This window comes from Callithrix jacchus, chromosome X, assembly GCF_049354715.1.
Source record: "Callithrix jacchus isolate 240 chromosome X, calJac240_pri, whole genome shotgun sequence".
Lineage (NCBI taxonomy): Eukaryota > Metazoa > Chordata > Mammalia > Primates > Cebidae > Callithrix > Callithrix jacchus.
The window spans coordinates 142,618,950-142,641,864 of NC_133524.1; the positions used below are offsets into that span (position 1 = coordinate 142,618,950).

Consider the following 22,915-nt stretch of genomic DNA (forward strand, 5'->3'; position numbering starts at 1 on the left):
CAACTCCATTGCATCACCTGTCCGAAGGTCACCGTGAACTTGTACTTGGTAAGCCTTACTCTACTCAGAAAGAGCACAGTAACATGTAATATAAGCAACTGATGTCTTTCCAAGTAGGGCACTGCTCCCAGCATGACTGACTGTAGAGAGGCTGCGCAATCACCCACCATCGTGCACTGCAGATTTCATCACCTCCATCAACACAGCAGGATGCCTGAACCTTGAATTTATTCTTAGTTAATAGAAAATTTCTAGCCCACTGCACTCCATCTGGGCATGCCTGCCTCACTGAGGACCTTTTCACCTGATTTATGTTTACCTGGATGATGGCCAAGACAAGAAGAGAAAAAGGTTGTTCCTGTTTTCTTTCCTTCCTTTAGGAAGTAACTATCTCTTCTGTCATTGCCTTCTTTAACCTGTAGGTGCTCACATTGTTAGAAATGAACCATTAAAATCATCTTGATGATGCCTGAGTTCCAGGTGGTTTTCAAGGCTATCCTGGGATCAATGAGGGCAGCTCAAGTTGCTTGCAGGTCTACCCCATCATCAGTCTGAAGGCCACCACAAAACTGCACTTGACGAGCCATACTTCACCCAAAGAGTGACGTGTAACCTAAGTGACTGACAGCTTTTTGGGTACAGCATTGCCCACAACATGGCTAATTGTGATGGTGCTGCCTCATCTTGCATGTTCTCCCCCTGTAGCTTCCATCACTCCTCTGAGCATAGCGTCATGCCTGACCCTGAACTTATTTATTCATCCATCCTAGATAATGTCTAGCCCATTGCCCTCCAATGTACATGCCTCCCTAAGTGAGGAGCCTCTCACCTACTCTATGTTTATCTGGATGATTGCCAGGACTAGAAGAGAGCAAAATTTTTCCCATTTTCTATTCTATTAAAAATTATTTTCATCTTGTCTTTCTCATCTACAACCTGTATGTGGCCATGTTGTTAGAGACCGGTCATTTAAATTACCTTGAGGATGCCTGAGGTCCACATGTCCAACTAAGATCTGCTGGTATCAGGGAAGGTACCTCAATGCTCTTGTAACTCTGTCCAATCATAAGTCCAAAGGCCACTACAAACTTGGTATGTCTTACTCTACCCGGAAAGGATCTAGTAACATATAAGCTATGTGACTGGCACTTTTCTAAGTAGGGCACTGCACATAGTATGGCTGATTGTGGAGATGCTGCCCCATCTGGCACAGTTATACCCTGAAGCTTTCACCACTCCCCTCAACACAGTAGAGTGCCTGAAGCCTAAACTTATTCCTAAATCCCAAAGAATATCCAGCTCATTGCCCTCCAATTTGCATATCACACTCCGTGAGAGTACTCTCACCTGCTTGGTGTTTACCCAGATTATACCCAGGAGCAGGAGAGAACAAGCTTGTTCATTTTCTGTTCCTCTATTAGGAATTAACTTCATGTCTTCTTTCTCTTCTCTAACATGCAGGTCTTGAGGATGCCTGAGGTTCAGGGGGCCAGCTACGATCTCCCGGAATTATTAAAGACAACTCCTGCAGCTCTGCCTCATTACCTGTACGAAGGCCACCACAAACTTGTACTTAGTGAGCCTTACTATACGTAGAAAGGACACGGTGACATGTAATGTAAGTAACTGCCACCTTTCTAAGTAGGGCACTGCCCACAGCATGGCTGATTGTGGAGGTGCTGCCCCATCTGCCACCACTGTCCCCTGCACCTTTTATCACGCCCCTCGACACAGCAGGATGCCTGAAGCTTGAAGTTACTTATTATTAAAACCTAGATAATGTCTAGCCCACTGCCCACCAACTTTCATGCCTGCCTCAGTGAGAAGCCTCTCACTTGCTCTATGTTTACCCAGTGATTGCCGGGACCAGGAGAGAATAAGCTTGCAGCCGTTTTGTATTAATCTATTAGGAACTATCTTCATCTTATCTTTCTCTTCCATAACCTGTAGGTGTTCACATTGGTAGGAAGGCACTATTGAAATCATCTTGAGGATGCCTGAGGTCCACATGGCCAGCTAGGTTCTCCTGTTATTAGGGAAGGCAGCTTGAGGCCCTTGCAGCTATATTCCAACACAGGTCCAAAGGCCACCACAAATGTATACGTGGTGAGCCTTATTGTACCCAGAAAGGAGCCAGTGACACATAATCTACACAAATAGCGTCATTCTGAGTAGGGTATCACACACGGCATGGCTGACTATGGAGCTGCTGCCCCATCCCCCCACCATTGTCCCCTACAGGTTTTGTCATTCCCTTCAATAGAACATGGTGCCTGAAATTTTCTATTCATAAGTCCTAGAGAATGCCCATCCCACTGCTCTTGAAATTGTATCCCTCCTTAAGTGGAAACCCACTAATCTCTGTGTTTACCTAGATAATTGACAAGAGCAGGAGAGAATGAGCTTGGACATATTTCCTTTTCTTAAGAAGTATCTTTATCTTCTCTAAATTGCAAAAATGGAAGTTTTTGTATAAGTAGCATTTCATGTGCTTTGATTCTCCCTAAAGTTTACAGAAAACTCCTCCAATACACCCACCATATCCTTCTTTTCTCCATAATTCCTTCATTCCAAATACATAGGATAACGATGACAAGAGTTGCAAAAATTCATAAGTGAAGCTAAAGTACATCAGAGACCTAAAAGGCAGGAACTTATTTTCTTCATACATCCCTTGAGAGAAAACTACACTTTTAACTCATAACTTTTAAATTTTCCTACAGGCCTCTCGTGCTCTGATTTTCCCTGAATTAATCTGAAGCAGTGGGAAGTTGTAAGACAGTACATGGAGAGACACCTGACCCTAATCCAGTTCTCCTGGCCATTATTGGACCTTCCTCTCACTTCCACCTGAAATTATCAATACCTATGTGACCATTCACCTATTAACCTGCTGCAAAGCATGATACCAATGTAGCAAAGTTTCACATCCTTTCTTCACCAAAAGAAATATAATCGTTGATATGGAGCAGAGAAGAAATATGACCATTATTTGGGTCTCTTAGAGGTCTAGAAAAGCTGTGAGGGCAAAGATCTGGAAAACAATTCCCATTTTGACCCAGCTGGGCCAGTATTTGCTTCTTTCATTGGCCTTAGGGTGTTTAACTCACACAGATGATGATAGGCTGTTTACCATGCGAGAACAAGCACTGAATATACCAGTTGGCATGGAGTCAGAGACTACTATATAGTCTCTGACTATATATTGCCTTATTTCATAAGTTTTGGGAAAAATAAAGGCAGATACAAATAAAAGGACAAGAGAAACAACAAGAACTTACATTTCTGAAATGCTCACTTACACCATATTAACGTATTTGGGAATTTTCTGTGAATTTTCTCAAATATCCTCACGACAAATGCGTGTCTCTGAATCTTTTACATACTCATTGACACAAATTTGTCATGAAGATTAATGAGATAACTTGAAGATATACTTGAATCCTGAAATATAACAACACAGCAGATGTTACGTTTATGGCGATACAAAGGGCATATCTAGATAAGAAAACTTACCTTTGAAATTTCCTGTTTACAACTTACTTTACCATCAGTGAGATAAGTATGTGGGTAATTCTATTACCTATAATTCACCATCACTATTAACTGTCTTTGTTTACATCTAACGGTCCCGTGATCTTGTTAATTCTGATGCATAAGGAAGCAATCTAAAAACAGCTGGCAGCAGGTACTTTCAGATTTATGATGGGAAGGCAGAGTTCTCCTGAGTGACTCCCTGGGAACTTACTGACTGTGATGATGTGGAATGAGAATTTCTTTAACACAGCAATGAATTAAAAATGGAGCTATCACTGTCTATTTAGATTCATTAAAACATTAAAACCACTAGATTTGTAAGGTTGGGAGAAAATGAAGATATACCACAGTATCTTCAGACTGTCTGCATTAACCATCAAAAATATTAAGAAAATAAGAATCTTATCAAAAAAGAAAGATGGATTTGTAGAAGTGTCCAACCATATATTCAGATCTCGAAAAACAAACCCTTCCGAAAGGAGACATCAGGATTGCTAATGATTTAACACCTGATAAATAGGTGGTACGATGCTTTAGTGAAAATTATTTTAAAATACTAGAGGCATAATCATACAACTATAATGGTCTCAAAAATAATGAGCCATATTGGAGGTAAGCTGGTAATGAATAGATAATATGTAAAAATTATGAGTTTCTTGTACATAAACCTCTATATGTCTAAGGATTTCTAGGATCCTACCATTTGGTAATTGGAGATTACTGTTTCCAGATCAGATGGAGGAACAGTGAGCAAACTCATCTGCTGTCTAAAACAATATAAAAACCAGATATATACAGAAAAACATGTCCTTCAGACACTGTAGAGTGATCTGTGAGAGAGGGGACACATTAGAACAGTCCATCCATTCTTCTGCCAACCTCTCAGAGAGAAATTACCTACTCCAATGCAGAGAATGGGAACCCAGACAAAGCCTGGCAATTTTCTGTGTTAACAGATTAAAATGGAAAAAAGAGATCATCTCACTAGATGCAGAGAGATATGTGACTAAATCTAACATCCACATCTGAAAAATAATAACAGCAAATTAGGCATAGCACAGAGTATAGCCTCAATTGGTTGAATGGAATCTATGAAAACCCACAGCTAAATTAAGACTTAACGCCATTTTTTTTTTGAGACAGAGTTTCACTCGTTACCCAGACTGGAGTGCAATGGCGCTATCTCAGCTCACCGCAACCTCCGCTTCCTGGGTTCAGGCAATTCTCCTGCCTCAGCCTCCCGAGTAGCTGGGATTACAGGCATGCGCCACCGTGCCCAGCTAATTTGTTGTATTTTTAGTAGAGACGGGGTTTCACCATGTTGACCAGGATGATCTCGATCTCTCGACCTCGTGATCCACCCGCCTCGGCCTCCCAAAGTGCTGGGATTACAGGCTCGAGCCACCGCGCCCAGCCCAATGTTGCCATTTTTATGCTTGACTCCTGACATCAGGAACCAGGTGAAGATATCCTATTCACCATTTCTGTGCAAAAATTATACCAAATTAAAGTAAGGAAATAAAGTAAGCAGATGATATTTTATAATTTGCAATCATGGATGAATAAAATCCAGAGTGTGTCATCTTCAACCATTAACTTCCCCTTACCTGTGTTTCCAGTGGCTTGAATGCTTGCACTGTAAATAAATTATCTCTTTGGTCATAGATATCCACAGGGTTTTCTAGAAAAACATGTAAACTGAACAACAAATCAGAACAAAACAGGACACATGACTCTCTCTCTATATATATATGTGTGTGTGTGTGTATATATATAATTTATATATAAAATATATATAAATATTATATATATAATATATATGTGAAAAACCACCTATGAAATCCTATGAGTAATAACTGATGATACTCTTCTTAGTACTAATATAATAGCAATGTTACTAGGACTGATAGTATTAATTATAGTACTAGCACTGCCAGCAGTAGAACTAAGAGGAAAATCTACTGAATGATTACAGACCTGGCAGATATGTAGTTCAGATGTTCGTATGCATTTCCACATTTTATACCAATAACAGATCAGCACCAAAGAGACAATTTCCTAATGTTTTGGTTTGTGATGGGGATTGAGGACATATGTAGAACATACATTTGGATATGGAAAACCAGAAATGCACAGATAATCATAGTAATCACAGATAATCATGTAATCATAGGATAACGTTGAGACTGCTGTGCAATACTAACCTCACAGAACCCATCCATATTAACCTCAGAAAAGGAGAAAAATAAGAAATTCATTTTGCCGCTACATGACCTCCAATCTCTGACCTAATAAAAGGTGTTTATTATACATGCTCTTATTTTTACCAAAGTACTTTTTTTTTTTGAGACGGAGTTTCGCTCTTGTTACCCAGGCTGGAGTGCAATGGCACGATCTCGGCTCACCACAACCTCCGCTTCCTGGGTTCAGGCAATTCTCCCGCCTCAGCCTCCTGGGTAGCTGGGATTACAGGCATGCGCCACCATGCCCACCTGATTTTTTGTATCTTTAGTAGAGACGGGGTTTCACCATTTTGACCAGGATGGTCTCAATCTCTTGACCTCGTGATCCACCCGCCTCGGCCTCCCAAAGTGCTGGGATTACAGGCGTGAGCCACCGCGCCCAGCCCAAAGTACTATTAATACAGTCTCTACCACTACTACTAGTCTACTACCAGTAACACTACAAGGAGGTGAAGGAGAAGCAGGAGTAGTTACATAACTAATGACTTACACGGTTTGCAATGTCCATGAGGCCTTTAGATGGATTACCTCCTTTGACTCTAACAACAAACATGTGTTATTGAAGGTTTGACTGACTCAGTGACTTATGTCAGCTGCAAGGATTAAGGAGAAAATATTTGTAGACTCTTTCAGCACCTACAAACAAAGAAAGAAGCTATGTAATTATAGTATGAGTATGCAACATTTATTACCTAAAACAAATGACACAGTAATTTACTATTCATGACCTGTCTACCTATCAGCATATATATTTTCTTTCCCACTTCTATTAGTAATCATTTACTGGTTGTGCAGTTGGAGGACGAAAATCTTGAAGGGGCTGGCAGTTAAGCTCTACCAATCCATTGTAAGAATTCCGACTTCTCAAAATTTGCAAATCATTGATTATGACACAGAATGAGACTGTTGGTACTGAGTGCAATCTAAATATAGAGATGACTCCCCACCCACAAATATGTAAAATGCGATGACTACAAGACAGTTTAAACTAGGAAGTAAAAGGACAGGTTAAAAAGAATGACAATCATCTCCAAATGACCAGTAATAATTGAAGACTTGTTGAAAAGTTAAAATTTCCTAAAAGTATACATATGTATACATATATTCACAGCCATGCAGAAATAAGATAATGCCCCTGAAAAACACATACACACAAAATTGAAGGGATTATATAACTCAGGATTTTTCCACATTAATAATGAGTAAGTCCTGTATTGTTCATTTATTTGTAATTCATTGCCTGTCCATAACTCTCTCTATATTATTTTTAAAAGTTTGATAAAATTCTTCTAATGTGGAGAACGATCCAAGATGGCTGATCGCTAACATCTCGGAATTGCAGCTACCAGTGAAAGCGCAGAGATTGAGAAGATGCCACACTTTCAAATTTTTGTCGCTCATGGAGCAGAAGATTCCCAGTGGAGGAGCTGCACAGGTCGCCAGCACGACTCTTGTGGCCAGTGCAGTGGTTTTGCCCGCACCTCAGCATGGCAGCTCTTGGTGCAGAGTAAACAGGACTGGTTCCCCTTCTGACCGACGTTTGGAGCTCCAGGAAGGCAGAGTCGCCGATTATGAACTCAAGAAGGAAGCCAGACTGGAGATTCCCAGGCAGAAAAGCACCATCAGTCTTAACGCTGCTGTTTTGGCTGGCGCAGTGGGTTGCTCATATTTCGGCCCTGGGAATTAACAACTTGGACGTCCACTCAGAGACCTAATTTGAAAGTTGGTGATTACAAAGACAACAGGTGGATAAATTTACAATGATGGGAAGAAACCAGCATAAAAAGGCTGAGAATACTCAAAATCAGAATGCCTATCCCTCTAAAGAGGATCACAGTTCCTCATCAACAAGGGAACAAGGCTTGATGGAGAACGAGTGCATCCCAATAACAGAATCAGGCTTCAGAAGATGGATAATAAGAAACTTCTGGGAGTTAAAAGAACATGTTGTAGCCCAATGTAAAGAAACTAAGAACTTTGACAAAAGGTTTGACGAAATCCTAATGAGAATAGACAATTTAAAGAGGAATGTAAGTGAATTAATGGAACTGAAGAATACAATATGGGAACTCCGAGAAGTATTCACAGGTTTAAACACTCAAATTGATCAAGCAGAAGAAAGGATATCAGAGGTCGAAGACAAACTTAATGAAATAAAACGAGAAGACAAGATTAGAGAAAAAAGGATAAAAAGGAATGAGCAAAGTCTCCAAGAAATGTGGAACTATGTGAAAAGACCGAATTTACTTTTGATAGGTGTACCTGAATGCAATGGAGAGAATGAATCCAAGCTGGAAAATATTCTTCAGGATATTATTCAGGAATATTTTCCTATCCTAGCAAAGCAGGACAATATTCAACCCCAGGTAATACAGAGAACACCACAAAGATATTCCTCAAGAAGAGCAACTCCAAGGCACGTAATCGTTACCAGGGTTGAAACGAAGGAGAAAATACTAAGGGCAACCAGAGAGAAAGGTCAGGTTACCCACAAAGGGAAGCCTATCAGACTTACAGCAGATCTCTCAGCAGAAACTCTACAAGCCAGAAGAGAGTGGGGGCCAATATTCAACATCCTTAAAGAACAGAACTTTCGGCCCAGAATTTCATATCCAGCCAAAATAAGCTTCACAACTAAAGGAAAAATACAATCTTTTATGAACAAGCAAGTACTCAGAGATTTTATTACCACTGGGCCTGCTTTACAAGAGCTTCTGAAAGAAGCATTACACATAGAAAGAAGCAACCAGTATTAGCTTTTCTAAAAATATACCAAAAAGTAAAGAGCATCAACATAAAGAAGAATTTACATCAACGAATGGATAAAACAGCCAGTTAACATCAAATGGCAGTAATCCTAAATTTAAATCGACTAAATCCCCCAATCAAAAGATACAGCCAAAACCCAATGGTATGTTACATCCAGACCCATTTCACATGCGAGGATACACAAAGACTCAAAACAAAGGGATGGAGAAAGATTTACCAACCAAATGGAGAGCAAAAATAAATAAATAAATAAAAAGCAGGAGTTGCAATTCTCATATCTGATAAAATAGAGTTTAAAGCAACAAAGATATAGTGGTAAAAGGATCAATGCAACAATAAGAGCTAACAATCCTAATACCCAGATACATAGAGACTTAAGACTCAATGAGACAGAAAATTAATAAGGATATCCAGGACTCGAACTCAGATCCAGAACAAGTAAACAATAAATATTTATAGAGCTCTCCACTTTAAATACACAAAATATACATTCTTGTCAATACCACATCACACCTACTCATAGGTTTAAATGAAATATTGATTGACCATTATTAATACCCATTTTTTTTAGAATAAAGCAACATTTCCATTCTCTCTCCCTCTTTTTCTTCCTCCTTCTTCCTCTCCTTCACTCCTTTTTTTCTTTCCTTCTCTCAAAAAAAATTCTTCTAATGTTTATATCCTAATGCAGATCAAATATATTAATAAAACATTATACAAAGAATAACTGTGAAGAATCCACTGCAGGAATTCCTAAATGGTATTCTTAACAATTACATAATAATAATCAATACAAGGTAATAATGGCTTACAAATTCAAAGTTTCCAAAAACTAGTGGTGATATGATATGTTAAATGAAGCCAATGGCTGTAAAACCCATGTTGAGCTGACAGTTCACATAAACACGTGATGTGAGAGGCCAGTTGTATAATTAAAAGTAACTCTTGATGACTTAACAACTCTGATTATGCAGTATATTAGTTTCCTCAATACTGCAATTCATTATACAGAGGGAGGTTGTTATCTTTATGGAGTCATCTGAAAAATGAAGAGAACCAGTTGACTGCTAAGGAAATGAGGCAAGAATGAAAGACAAAAAAATGACAAAATATCTTGCCTGTTTTCCAGCCACAATCATACAGCAAAAATAAGATTGTATTAAAGACAAAAATAAATTAAAAATTGCTAGGCTAAATAAAGTTTTCACACATATAGACACAAAACTAATTTCCTTTAGTAGACGTAAATAGGTTTGCTTGGATAAGTATTTTTCTTAATTTTAAAAGACTATGGGCCAGGTGTGGTGGCTCATACCTGTAATCCCAGCATTTTGGGTGGCTGAAGTGGGTGGATCACCTGAGGTCAGGAGTTTGAGACCAGCCTGGCCAATATGGTAAAACCCTGTGTCTACAAAAATAAAATTATGTGGGTGTCTGTAACCCCAGCTACTTGGGAGACTGAGGCAGGAGAATACCTTGAACCTTGGAGCTAGAGGTTGCAATGAGCTGAGCTCACACCATTGCACTCCAGCCTGGGTGACATGAGTGAAACTCTGTCTCAAAACAAACAACAAAAAAACTAGTAAGGTAACATTTAAGAAAGAAGAATGGAATAAATTAACACATTTGAATACTGAATATATTTTCCTAGGTTCCCCAATTATGGTGAGACAACAAAACATTTATTATGAAAAAATAAGACAAATTTGTTTGACAGAAAGAGAACAATTCCATTAATTTTCTGTGGTACCTTGCACAACTTGTTGACACTCAGCAATGAATTTCTTCTGTGAATTATACTTGCTCAATTTAATTAAGAAATACAGTAACAATAAGGATAGTTGTTAACATTTACTCGATGTTGACTTAATTAGATTATACATATTTGGAGATTTCATTTGATCCTGATAACACTTATATCATATAAAAATCATTATTAATTTTGTAGCACAGTTTGGCTGTGAAGTTTGAGTGGAGTGATATGCATAAAGTACTTGAGTAACATAAAATATCATTAGTATAGCACTCAGTAGTGTATCACTGTGTTCATCACTGTGGCTATCAAGGCTAATTCTTAATGTCACAGCAATTTTCAATATAGACCCTACTTAAAAGACACAAGCCCTGGAATTTCTGATGTTAATCCTGCATGTGTTGCTATTATGAGTGAATATTAAACCCCACTATTCCATTGTTCCTCTTCAGGTCCTAGAGTTTTCTGTTTTCTGGGGTTTAAATGGATTTCAAATCCCAATGATCTTAACAGACAGTAATGTTGCTCCTATTACAACAAACCATCCTTCTTCTTTTTTTAAATCAGGATGCTATTGAATCCAGTTTCAAATACAGGCCTAACACAGAACCTAGGATAAATTCAAAGGTAATTCATAACAAACAGTTATGAACACTTCACAAGCATCTTACAGATCAGCAAACACCTTAGTTCTGGCTTCTGACAAAGAAAGACTGTGTGCCAGTTGACTGGGAAGGAGACAAAAGGAAACCCTCAAATCTTTCTCCCTGACAGGGGCTGGGTTGGATTTTATAAGCAGAGGGTAATGACGAGTGATCTGATTGGATCCTGCATTGAAGTGATGCCAGGAAGCAAGATCTGACTTGATCCTGCGACACGAGGGCTCCATATGGTGGGACCCTGGGTCCTCCCATGCAGTGTCCACTTCTTAATTCAGTCCACACTTCTTGGTCTGAGCACATAGGTTCCTCCCATGGTTGCACACTTTTTGTATCTGGTCCTGTTTAGGTTATGTGAGGTTCAACCTGGGATTCCATAGCAACTGAAAAACAGCTCACAACTTTGTTACAGAAAAGTTGTTACGATCCCTCCCTTTTTTATGTCCATTTCTCAATCTTGAGATAAAAGGGGTAAGGACCATTCTAGTTATTTCCTGCTGATTAGGATCACAGACCTTGTTTAAGGAAATGAAATTGTTTTTATTATCATATCTGCCATGCTGATCTGTGATCAGTGATCGTGGATGTTACTACTGTAGTAGTTTTGGGGGTGCCAGAAACCCCACCCATATACGAGAGCAAACAATTGTTAAATGTTATGTCTGTCCTGATTGTCCCAACAATCATCTATTTCCCTTCTTTCTCCCTCTCCTTATGATTCTCTATTCCCTGAGACCAAAACAAAACAAAACAAAATCTATGGAAATTAAGTCAATTAAAAACCTACAATGACTTCTGAGTGTTCAAGTGAATGGAAGACTCACACATCCCTAACTATAAATTAAAAACTGACTAAGATTAGTGAGGAAAGTGTGTCAAAATTCAAGATAGGTGAAAAGCTAGGCCTTTTGCACCAAACAGTGAGCCAAGCTGTGAATGCAAGGAAAAGTTTTTAAGAAAATTAAAAGTGCTACTCCAGTGATCATGCAAAGGCGAAGTAAATCAATCAGTCTTTTTTTTTTTTTTTTTTTTTTTTTTTTACGTCAGCAACTCCTTTCCTTTATTTCTTCCCCTTGTAAAGGGAAATTCAAGTTCAGCAGCATTCCTTTCCTGCCCCCAAGTCCTCAACCAGACAAGAGGCTGCAGGCACCAAATCTTGGGCTGGATAATGACAAAGGCCTCAGACCCGCACCTCCAGCTCTGAGCTTCTACAGCTGTTTGTATCAATGAGTCAGCATTAAATCCACCAGAAAAGAACAGCACCACCCAAAGACCAGGGGGCAGCTGGGCCTGAAGCTGTAGGGTGAACCAGAGGCAGGCTTCTCAGTGATGAGTCTTCAGACAACTGGCCACATAAACTTGGCTGGATGGAACCTCACAATAAGGTGGTCACCTCTGCTTGTTTAGAGGGATGCCAAGGATAAGGCCAGGTCAGTTATCTGAAGAAAAGTAGAACAAACAAGTCTTTCAGAGAAATGGATGCAATCAGAGTGGTATCCTGGTCACATCAAGGTCACATTCCACCTTCATGTGTCTGAGTGGTTGCCAGGTCAGCTGCAGGTCAGAGGCAGTCTTCAGAGGAGAAAGGGAGACAACAGGGGACTTCAAGCCATACAAGCTTGTCTCTTGGAAGACTTCTGGGAAGGAAAGCTCACTCTCGGGGTCGGCTGACCATGACTTCACCCAGGGCCTCCAACACCTCCCGCTTGCAGTCTTCGAAGTCACCATCAATCTGGCTAACACTCTGTTCCTCCACCACCCACAGCTGGCAGTTAGTTTCTGTGATGAGTCGGGCATCATGGCTGACAACGATCACAGCACCCTTGTATTCATTGATGGCCTCCCCCAGAGCATCAATAGACTCTATGTCCAGGTTATTGGTTGGCTCGTCCAAGATGAGGACATCTGGCTCCCAACAGGCCAGCTCAGCAAACACAACTCGCGCTTTCTGACCACCAGAGAGTTTGCAGATCTGGATGGTGTGGGCGTGACTCTCCAGGCCTAAGCGGCCCAGGCACTTGCGAGCATCCTGGTAGGGCAGGTTGAAGCCCCGCTGCAGGTACTCAGTGGGCGTCTCCTCCATGCGCAGCTGCTCTGCATACTGCTGGTTGACGAAGCCAATTTTCAGCCCGTGGTTCTTCCTCATTTCCCCGTGGGTCGGTGTCAGCTTGCCGGTCAGCAGCAGGAGTAGTGTACTCTTCCCCACACCATTAGGGCCCACAATGCAGATCCGTGAATCCATGTCGATGCCAAAATCCAGGTTCTTAAAGAGTGGTTTCTGCCCCTCATAGCCAAATGTCACACCATGCAGACCCAGGATGGGAGGGCTGAGTGGCGGGGGATCCGGAAAAGTGAAGCGCACAGTGTACTCCTTAGGGCGCTTCAGGAGCTCAGGGGCCTCCTGGGATTCCTCATCCTGGTTTTTCCGTCGGCATTTCTGCTGCTTGCGAGTCAGGGCTTCCTTCGTTTGCTTTTCTGCCTGCTTGGTGGACTTCCCGCCTGCCTTCAGCTCCTTCAGCTTTTTCTCTTGCTTCTCATACTGCTTTAACAGTTCTTTCTGCTTCTGCTGGTACATCTTTTTGAAGATCATGTAATTGCCCCTATAGTAATGGAGCCGCTGGGCATCGAGGTGGATGATATCAGTGCAGACATCATCCAAAAAGCCCTGGTCATGGGAGACGATCAGCAAGGTCTTCCGCCAGCCCTGGAGGTAGTTATTGAGCCAGATGACAGCATTAAGGTCCAGGTGGTTAGTGGGTTCATCCAGCATCAGCAGTGTGGGCTCCATGAACAGTGCCCTGGCCAGGGAGACACGCATGCGCCAGCCTCCTGAGAACTTCTGTGTGGGTCGATTCTGCATTTCAGGGTCAAAGCCCAGGCCAGCCAGGATCCGCCGTGCTTTGGCCTCTGCAGCTGCTGCCCCAGTGGCCCGGAATTCCTCATACACCTTCTCTAGCCTCTCGGCAGCTGTGTCATCCCCTTGTTCCAGCTGTCCCTGAAGCTGCCGCTCCTCTTCCAGCAGTTTCAATCGCTTGGTGTCAGCTCGAAGAACAGCCTGCACTGCCAGCGTCTCATCTGCTACCACCTCCTGCTCACACAGCAACACATCAATGTTGGGAGGGATGCTCAGGGCTCGATTGGCAATGTGCTTGAGAAGCGTGGTCTTGCCCTTGCCATTGGGCCCCACCAGCCCGTAGCGGCGGCCAGCTACAATGTACAGGTCTGCATTGATGAACAGCTCCTTGCCATGAGCTGAGATGCTGAACTTCTCCAGCTTGATATCAGATGCATTTTCTAACATGGCTTGGCGGGAGGACATCTCCGCCTGGGACACGGAGAAGTCATTTTCAGCTGCACTGGCTGCTTTTAATGAAGCCACTTGGCGCTCATACTCCAGCTGTTTTTTCAGCTTTTTCTTCTCCTTTTTGCTAAGATGAGCATAGGGATCATCTGACTTAGACTCTCCTCTTTCCTCCTCCTCTTCCCCTTCTCCTTCTTCTTCTGAACCCTGCTCTGCCTTCTTGGCCTTCTCCTTCCCTTGTTTGGGAGGCTCCTTTTCCTTTATTATTTCTTCTTCTTCATCCTCCTCTTCATTGTCCAGAGCAGCAAATTTATTTTGAGGCTTAGCCTTCCCTTTTGACTTCTCTTCCTTTCCCTTCTTATCCTTGAACGCAGGCTGCTGTTCCTCAGATACGGCCTTATTGATCCGATTCTTTTCTGGCTTGGCAGGCTTAGGATGTTTTTCTTCCTCCTCCTCTTCCTCACTCAGATCTTGAATCAGGGCTGCAAAAACATTACCACCCTTGGTTTTCTTCCCTCCTCGGGGTTTTGGGGCAGGTACCTCATCCTCCTCATCACTGGCTGGCACTGAGAGCTTCTTGAGACGCTCCATGAGCTCTTTCTCTTCTCCATCTTCATCCACATCCTTCTTCCGCCTGCCTTTTCTGGTATCTCGCTTCGTTTTTTGCTGCTGCTGTTGCTGTTGCTGCTGCTCCTTTTCCTTGAGAACTTTCTCTTCTTCCCCAGCCTGTTTATCTTCTACTGCTAGCTCTTCAAAGAACGTTTTTTTTGATCTTCTTGTCCTTCTTCCCTTTCTTCACCACTTTGTCTGATGGGTTTGTGCTCTCTCCGTCCCCGATCCACTCGGGCTCCGGTGGCTGCTGCTTGGGCCCCTTTGGCATCGAGGTGGCGGTTACAGCTACTGTGGCGGCACCCGGTCATCAATCAGTCTTAATGCTGATATGGAGAGTTTGAGTGCTCTGGGCAGATAAACCCTGACACAACATTCTCTTACGCCAGAAACTACTCCAAAGCAAGACTCTAACTCTCTTCAATTCTATGAAGACTGAGAGAGGTAAGGATATTGCAGAAGAAAAGATTCAAGCTAGCAAAGTTGGTTCAAGGAAAGCCATTTCCATATAAAAGTGTAAGGAGAAGCACTAAGTGTTCATACAGAAGCTATAGCAAGTTATCCAGATGCAGTTAAGATTGTAGATGAAGGTTGGCTACACGAAACAGGAGATTTTCAGTCCAGATGAAACCACCTTCTAATGGAAGAACATGTCATCTAGGATTTTTGTCAACAGAGAGGAGATAACACTGCCTGGCCTCAAAGGTTTAAAGGACAGGATGACTCTTGCTAGGGGCTAATGCAACGGATGACTGTAAGTTGAAGCCAAGGCTCATTTATGATTCTGAAAATCCTAGGGCCCTTAAGAATCATGCTAAATATTTGCTGCCGGAACTCTATAAATGGAACAACAAAGCCTGGATGAGAACACATCTGTTTACAGCATGGTTTACTTCTTTAAGCCCACTATTGAGATCAACTGCTTAAAAAAACTCCTTTCAAAATATTTTTGCTCATTGACAATGCAGCTAGTCACCAAAGAGCTCCGATGGAGATATATAAAGAGATAAATGTTATTTTCATGTCTGCTAATACAATAACCATTTTGGAGCCCATGAATCAAGGAGTCATTTTAATTGTCAAAGCTTATTATTTAAGGAATACATTTCATAAGGCTATAGATGACCTAAATAGTAATTGCTCTGATAGATATGGGCCAAGCCAATTAAAAATCTTCTGTAAAGGATTTATCATTCTGGATTCCATTAAGAATGCATGTGATTTATAGGAAGCTGTCAAATAACAAAATTAAGACATGTTTTGAAGAAGTTGATTCCAACTCTAATGGATGATTTGGAGAGGTTCATGATTCAGTGGAGGAAGTAATTGCAGATTTGGTGGAGATAGCAAGAGAACAAGAAATAGAATTGAAACCTGAAGATGTGTCTGAATTGCTAGAAACTCATGATAAAACTTTAACCAATGAGAACTTGCTTTTCATGGATGAGCAAAGAAAGTGTTTTTTTGAGATAGAATCTACTCCTGGTGAAGATACTGTGAACATTGTTGAAATGACAATAAAGAATTGAGACTAGTAAATAAACTTAATTGACAATGCAGCAGGACATTTGGAAAGGATTGACTCCAAATTGGCAAAAAAATTCAGTTGTGGATAAAATGCTATGCAGGAGCATTGCATGCTACAGTGAAGTCCTTTGTAAAGACAAGATCAATTTATGTAGCAAACTTCAATTTCAGAAACTGGCCAACTACCCCAACCTTCAGCAATTACCAACAACAGCCAATGACATCGAGGCAAGACCCTCTACCAGTAAAAACATGATGACTCACTGAAGGATTAGATGATCTTCAGCATTTTTTACAAATACAGGATTCTTGAATTTAAGTATATATGTTTTAAACATAATGCTATTGCATATTTAATAGACCACAGTACAGTATAAACATAAGTTTTATATGCACTGGGAAACCAAAGACTTTGTGTGACTTGCTTTATTGTGATAGATACTTTATTGTGGTGGCCTGAAACTGAACACACCATATCTCTGGGGTATGCCTATACTTTATGTTGCCTAGGTTCTCTACTTACTGTGAAATTATATATTTATTATCATTATTATTTGACACAGAGTCTTGCTCTGTCACCCAGGCTGGAGTGCAGTGGCATGATCTCGGCTCACTGCAACCTCTGCCTCCCAGGCTCAAGTGATTCTCCTGCCTCAGCCTCCTGAGTAGTAGCTGGGACTATAGGCATATGCCACCATGCCCAGCTAATTTTTTGTACTTTTTTAAACAGAGATGTGTTTTCACCATGTTAGCCAGGATGGTCTCAAACTCCTGACCTCGTGATCTGCCCACTTTGGCCTCCCAAATTGCTTGGATTACAGGCATGAGCTACTGTGCCTGGCCCACATCTATTATTAGTATTTTTTAATTGCCAAAGACATTTACTTTTTTCAAACAAGGTAAACTACATCACTGATTATATCAAGGGCCATGAACAATTCACTACATTCCACATTCACCAATATTTCCTATCTTTTAAATAATTATTTGTGATATTAATAAAATAAAAACAATAACCAATATTAACATCAATTTGATGCTTATTAACTTTTCAGTTAGAGTTTCTGAACTGAATTTGTGGACTCTTTAATCAAAAAATTATATAAAAGTATTCAATTTATGTGCTTGCTTCAGCAACACATATACTAAAATTGGAACGATACAGAGAAGATTAGCATGGCCCCTGCACAAGGATGACATGCAAATTCATGAAGCGTTCCATATTTTTTAAAATATAAATAAAAAACAAATAAAAAATTATTCAATTTATATTATATATGATGTTTATTAAAGTGGAGAGATATAAAATAATTTTGTTTAGTAATCATATATGATGTTTATTAAAGTGGAGAGATATAAAATAATTTTGTTTAGTAATCACAGCATCCATTTTTACTAAAGACACATATATTAATGACACAGTTATTTCTCATTCAGACTTATTATACAAAACCACAGGATGTGAACCCCAGCAAAGTCCCTCTGAGAACTAACTACTACCATCTCACTGCTTGTCTCTATTACCTCAAATCCTCACAGCTGTCTGAGGTCTATGTGGCACATGGCAAAGATGGTTTTATGTGAAGCTTCAGGTAGTTATAGGGGGATAAAAGATATGTAGAATAACATTTATTAAAAGCAATAATTATAAAACAATTTGGTCCCATTTTACTAGATATGCCAAGAACTGAAAATTTTCATTAAAATTCATTAGAACATGATTTTATTAAATGTCCACTTGGAACGGAATATTAGCAAGTAATTTAGCCTTAAAAGTCCCAAAATTTCAAAAAAGGTGAAAATTAAACTTCATCCTCGAAACATTTGTAAAATTAATCATCATCATAGTAGTTATGGTTATAACCATCATTTGATGAATCATTACATATCTAGGAGATATAGTACTTTGTGAACTTAAGAAGCAACATAAAGTAAAAACAATTTTATTATCACAAGATTATATCTCTTACCTGCTAAAACCCATTTTCACTGTATTCTTAGTCAGTTAATAATTGATGCTATAAAGCTTTATTCAACCCTAAATCATAAAAACAGTAAGTGTAATAATCTAACAAGAACAGTCTAAAATATAAGGAGGACTCAGAGAACACAGTTGGGTTTGAAAACCTAGTTATATGCGGTCACCTCAGCAGCACGTATACTAAAAACCTAGTTATATACCTGGCTGCCAGTAATAGCAAAAATAATGGAGATTAAAACATTTATCAATATAAACAAACAAACAAAAAAGCTAAGAAAGTTCTTATCAAATCTTTTCCAGACATTCAGGAAGAACATAGCATGGATTTCTTGATGAAAACAAAATCGGGAGATGTGCAATGTTTATTTGTAAGAAGGACTTTGATTTAATTTTGCCCAAATTTCTTACTGCCAATGAACATGGGAAACATAGATGTTACATTCAGGGAAACTTTGAAAAGCGATATTACTTTTAACATCTAAATATCAACAAGTTATATCATTCAATAAATCCATAGAGAAAGTAGAAAAAACATTTGCCATACTGCATCCTGAATGGTATTGTCAAAATTTGAACATACAGGGTTATTGCCCAAAAAATTCCAAGAGACTTTGCTAGAAAAGAGTGCAAACTTGGGAGGCCAGGGAGGTCGGATCACGAGGTCAGGAGATCGAGACCATCCTGGCTAACATGGTGAAACCCTGTCTCTACTAAAAATACAAAAAATTAGCTAGGTATGGTGGCACGTGGCTATCATCCAAGCTACTCAGGAGGCTGAGGCAGGAGAATTGCTTGAACCCAGGAGGCAGAGGTTGCAGAGAGCCGAGATCACACCACTGCACTCAAGCCTGGGCAACGGAGCAAGATTCCATCTCAAAAAAAACGAGTGCAAACAGTTGTGATATACAGAAAAATGTGTATATAGTAGAAAAATGTTTACATCCTCAGTTTGCATCATTAATCCAAATGTATACCACTTCAATTACAGTATTGTATTATAAAACACCAAATGGTTTTGATGTAGACAGGTGAAAATTTTTCACATTCATGGACTGATCATATTACACAAAAATCAGAGTCTAATGCCATATTTTACTAAATGACAGGCTCAAGAGGAACAGAAAAATGTACATGTTAGCTTCAATTATGGGGACAGAATATATGTTTGTTTAAACAAAAAAATAGGTTTCAATATTAAGTTACCATGGAATTCATTATGGAAACGATATGGAAGTGCAGAAATCTGTGTTCATCTGGGGGTAAGTTTATCTTAGATTCTTGAGTTACTATAAGATAAAAGTATATGCATCATTAAAAATCCAACATGAAAAAGAAAAACAATGCTTACTTTCTCTGGTGTCCTAAACAAGTCACTTTAATCTAATTAAAGTTTTCTATCTGTATAACAATAATTTTAAACTTAATAAAAGTCATATAATTAAGCATTAATACTGATCGTTAACACTGACTTAATGATCACTTACCTGTCGGATTCCTTTGATCAAATTCTAGTAGTGTTCAAATTACATGAAATTATTATTAATTTTCTATCCCAGAACTGTTGTTAGAAATATCTGAGAAATACGTATTAAAATTTTTTTACATAAATAGTGACAGGCATGTAAGTGAGGACATTATCACAACATGAACTCCCAACATGGTAAAGGTGACTGTAGTAACCACACAGATTTCCCATTCAGAAATTCACATACATACAGAAAAATTCAGGAACATTAGTGAAGACCAGCTATCCTTTCTGACTGCCTCTTTCATGGCTAAGTTCTCATGGTGTCTGGGTCCTAGGTGAGAGATAAGACCCAACTTCATTAAATGGAAGCCCAGTTGACCCAGGGTGATATAAAATGAGCCTGGCTTCTTTTGTAATTTCAAACTCACCTCCAAATGTGGGACTAACATAATGAAAGCCAACAAGAGTGATTACAAAAAAATAAATGTTTTGGCAGTAGCTGGGATCAAACTTTGCAAACTACATAGAAGACAATTGTTCCAACAGCACATTAATACAAGAGATACTGTGCTCAAAAAACAGAATGAATTGATTTTCAGAAGTGTGTAATCTGAATCTTGGATTGATAAGAATCAAAATCAACTGAAACCATTCACCTCTGCTCTCACTCAATGTCTTCTTTCTGTTTTCCATGCTTCAACTGTGTGAAAATACATTTAGATCTATTTTGGCATGGATTTGCAAGAAGTGATCCAAAGGGCAAACACATTGAATATCAATAAACAGACTATATTTCAATCCGTACAGAAAACTTGAAAAAACGACTACATCCTCGAAATAAAATTGAACACTGATCTGTCTGTATTTCCTGGCACAAGAAAAATAGAACTATATGTTAAACACTGGTTATGTAGAACAGGGTTAAAGTGAGAGGTGGAGAAGCATGTTTGTTGTGAGAGAGAATTACATTTTACATTATAACCACTTTCTCATTGTACTTGATTCACTGAATTTAAAAATATTCATCGAATGATCATCCTAGTTCAATGGATTTTTAAAAATCTTCCTGTGTGATATTATCAGGTTATTTAATCATTACGATTTCTTTGAATACCATCCTGTTAAATGTGGTAAGTAAAACTGTTCTTTGCGTTACTAATAAACATGAGAGTAGTAATAACAGCAACAACAAAAAGTAGTATTTCCTGAACAATTACATACCTGACAGAAAATGCGATAGATTTTCTAATCCAAAACTAAAAAGTTTATAAATATTTACAACAAGTAAAGGTTAATTTATTATTGAAGAAAGAAGAATATTTTTAAATATGTTTAGTGTAACCTCAGTGTAGTGTTTATAAAGCCTTCAGTAGTAAAATCATAATAAGTATGTATTAGTGACATTTTTAACACTTCTTAATAATAACTGTTAATGAATATTAAAGGAGACAGTATGTGAAATGACAGTTCTACACCATATAAAAATGACAGACTGCAGATAAAATGGTGGTCCCATAAGTTTCAAATGGAGCTGAAAAATGTCTATTGCCTAGTGACATAATAGCTGTCATAAATTCTAGTGCAACACATCACTCGTGTCTTTATGGTAATACTGGTGTAAATAAACCTATAGTGCTACCATTCATATAAAAGTGTAGCACATATAATACATACAGTACATGATATTTGATGACAATAAACAAGTATGTTATAGGATTAAATTTTTCTATACCATACTTTTGATTATTTGAGCATATACAATGGTGGTTCCATAGATTATAGTACAGCTGAAAAATTCATGATTTGGTGATGTCACAGCATAGCACATACAATTATGTAGAGTATATAATATTTGATAATAAATGACTATGTTACCAGAATATGTTTTTACTATACTATTTATCATTTTAGAGGGTACTCCTTGTACTTCTTAAAACAAAAGGTAACTGTAAAACTGCCTCAGACAGTTTCTTCTGGAGATATTCCAGAGGAAGGCATTGTTATCATAGGAGATGACAACGCCATGTGTGTTACCGCCTTTGAAGACCTTCTAGTGGAGTAAATGTGAAGGTGGAAGACAGGGACATTGATGATCCTGACCCTATATAGGTCTAGGTTAATGTGTGTGCCTGTGTCTCTTAGTTTTTAGCAACTGCTTTTGAAAATTAAATAAAGAAAAAAACAGCTTATGGAATAAGGATATAAAGAAAGCTTAAAACAAGTATGTCTTTTAAGCTAAATGTTATTAGAAAAAAGTAAAAATTTTAAAAATTAAAAAGGTTATAAAAATTTACAGGCTAAGGTTAATTTATTATTGAAGAAAGAAGAATGTTTTAAAATACATTTAGTGTAGCCTCAGTGTAAAGTGTTTATAAAGCCTTCAGTAGTATACAATAATGTCTTAGGTCTTCACATTCTCTCACCATTCACTTACTGGTTCACCCAGAGCCACCTGCAGTCCTACAACCTCCAGTCCTGATAAGTGCCCTATATATGTGTACTATTTTTCAACTATACCATATTTTACTATAACTTTTCTAGGTTTAGATGCCAAAATTCTTACAATTTTGTCACATTTGCCTACATTATCCAGTACAGTAACATGCTGTACAGAATTATAGCCAAGATGCCATAGGCTATACCATACAACCTAGGTGTGTGATAGGCTATACCATCTAGGTTTGTGTAAGCACACTCTATGATGTTCACACAATGACAAAACTGCCTAAGGACACATTTTTCAGAACATATCCCCTTTGTTAAGTGATAGACAAAAGTACATTGGAAAGTTTAATGTTAAGAATCTCAAAAGCAATATTAGCACAGCAAAAACTGAACTTACACTGTATTTTTCTGTTATAACAAATAAATATAATATCCTGGCAAATTACATATACAAATAAAATGATTATGAAACAGCTAATTAAAATATGACCTTCCAAGCAACATTTATATTATAGCATTACTGATTTTTCTTAAATTCATTATCAATCTACAATTAACAGATAATATTTTAAAAAGGGAATATGAGAATGTGCTTCTACTGTTTGCCTCAATATAAATGGATG

General features: G+C 38.9%; 1 non-coding gene and 1 pseudogene across 2 annotated transcripts; one reads left to right on the forward strand and one right to left on the reverse strand.

Annotated features, from left to right (window-relative positions):
* Positions 1-11,976: 11,976 nt before the first annotated feature.
* LOC100414147 (ATP-binding cassette sub-family F member 1 pseudogene) lies at positions 11,977-15,176 on the reverse strand (annotated as a pseudogene). Its single transcript, XR_013531680.1, has one exon. The product of XR_013531680.1 is annotated as an ATP-binding cassette sub-family F member 1 pseudogene (transcript).
* Positions 15,177-17,519: 2,343 nt separating this feature from the next.
* Positions 17,520-17,626, forward strand: LOC118150723 (U6 spliceosomal RNA). The gene has a single exon (XR_004738876.3). It is a non-coding gene; the product is annotated as a U6 spliceosomal RNA (small nuclear RNA).
* The last annotated feature ends 5,289 nt before the right edge of the window (positions 17,627-22,915 follow it).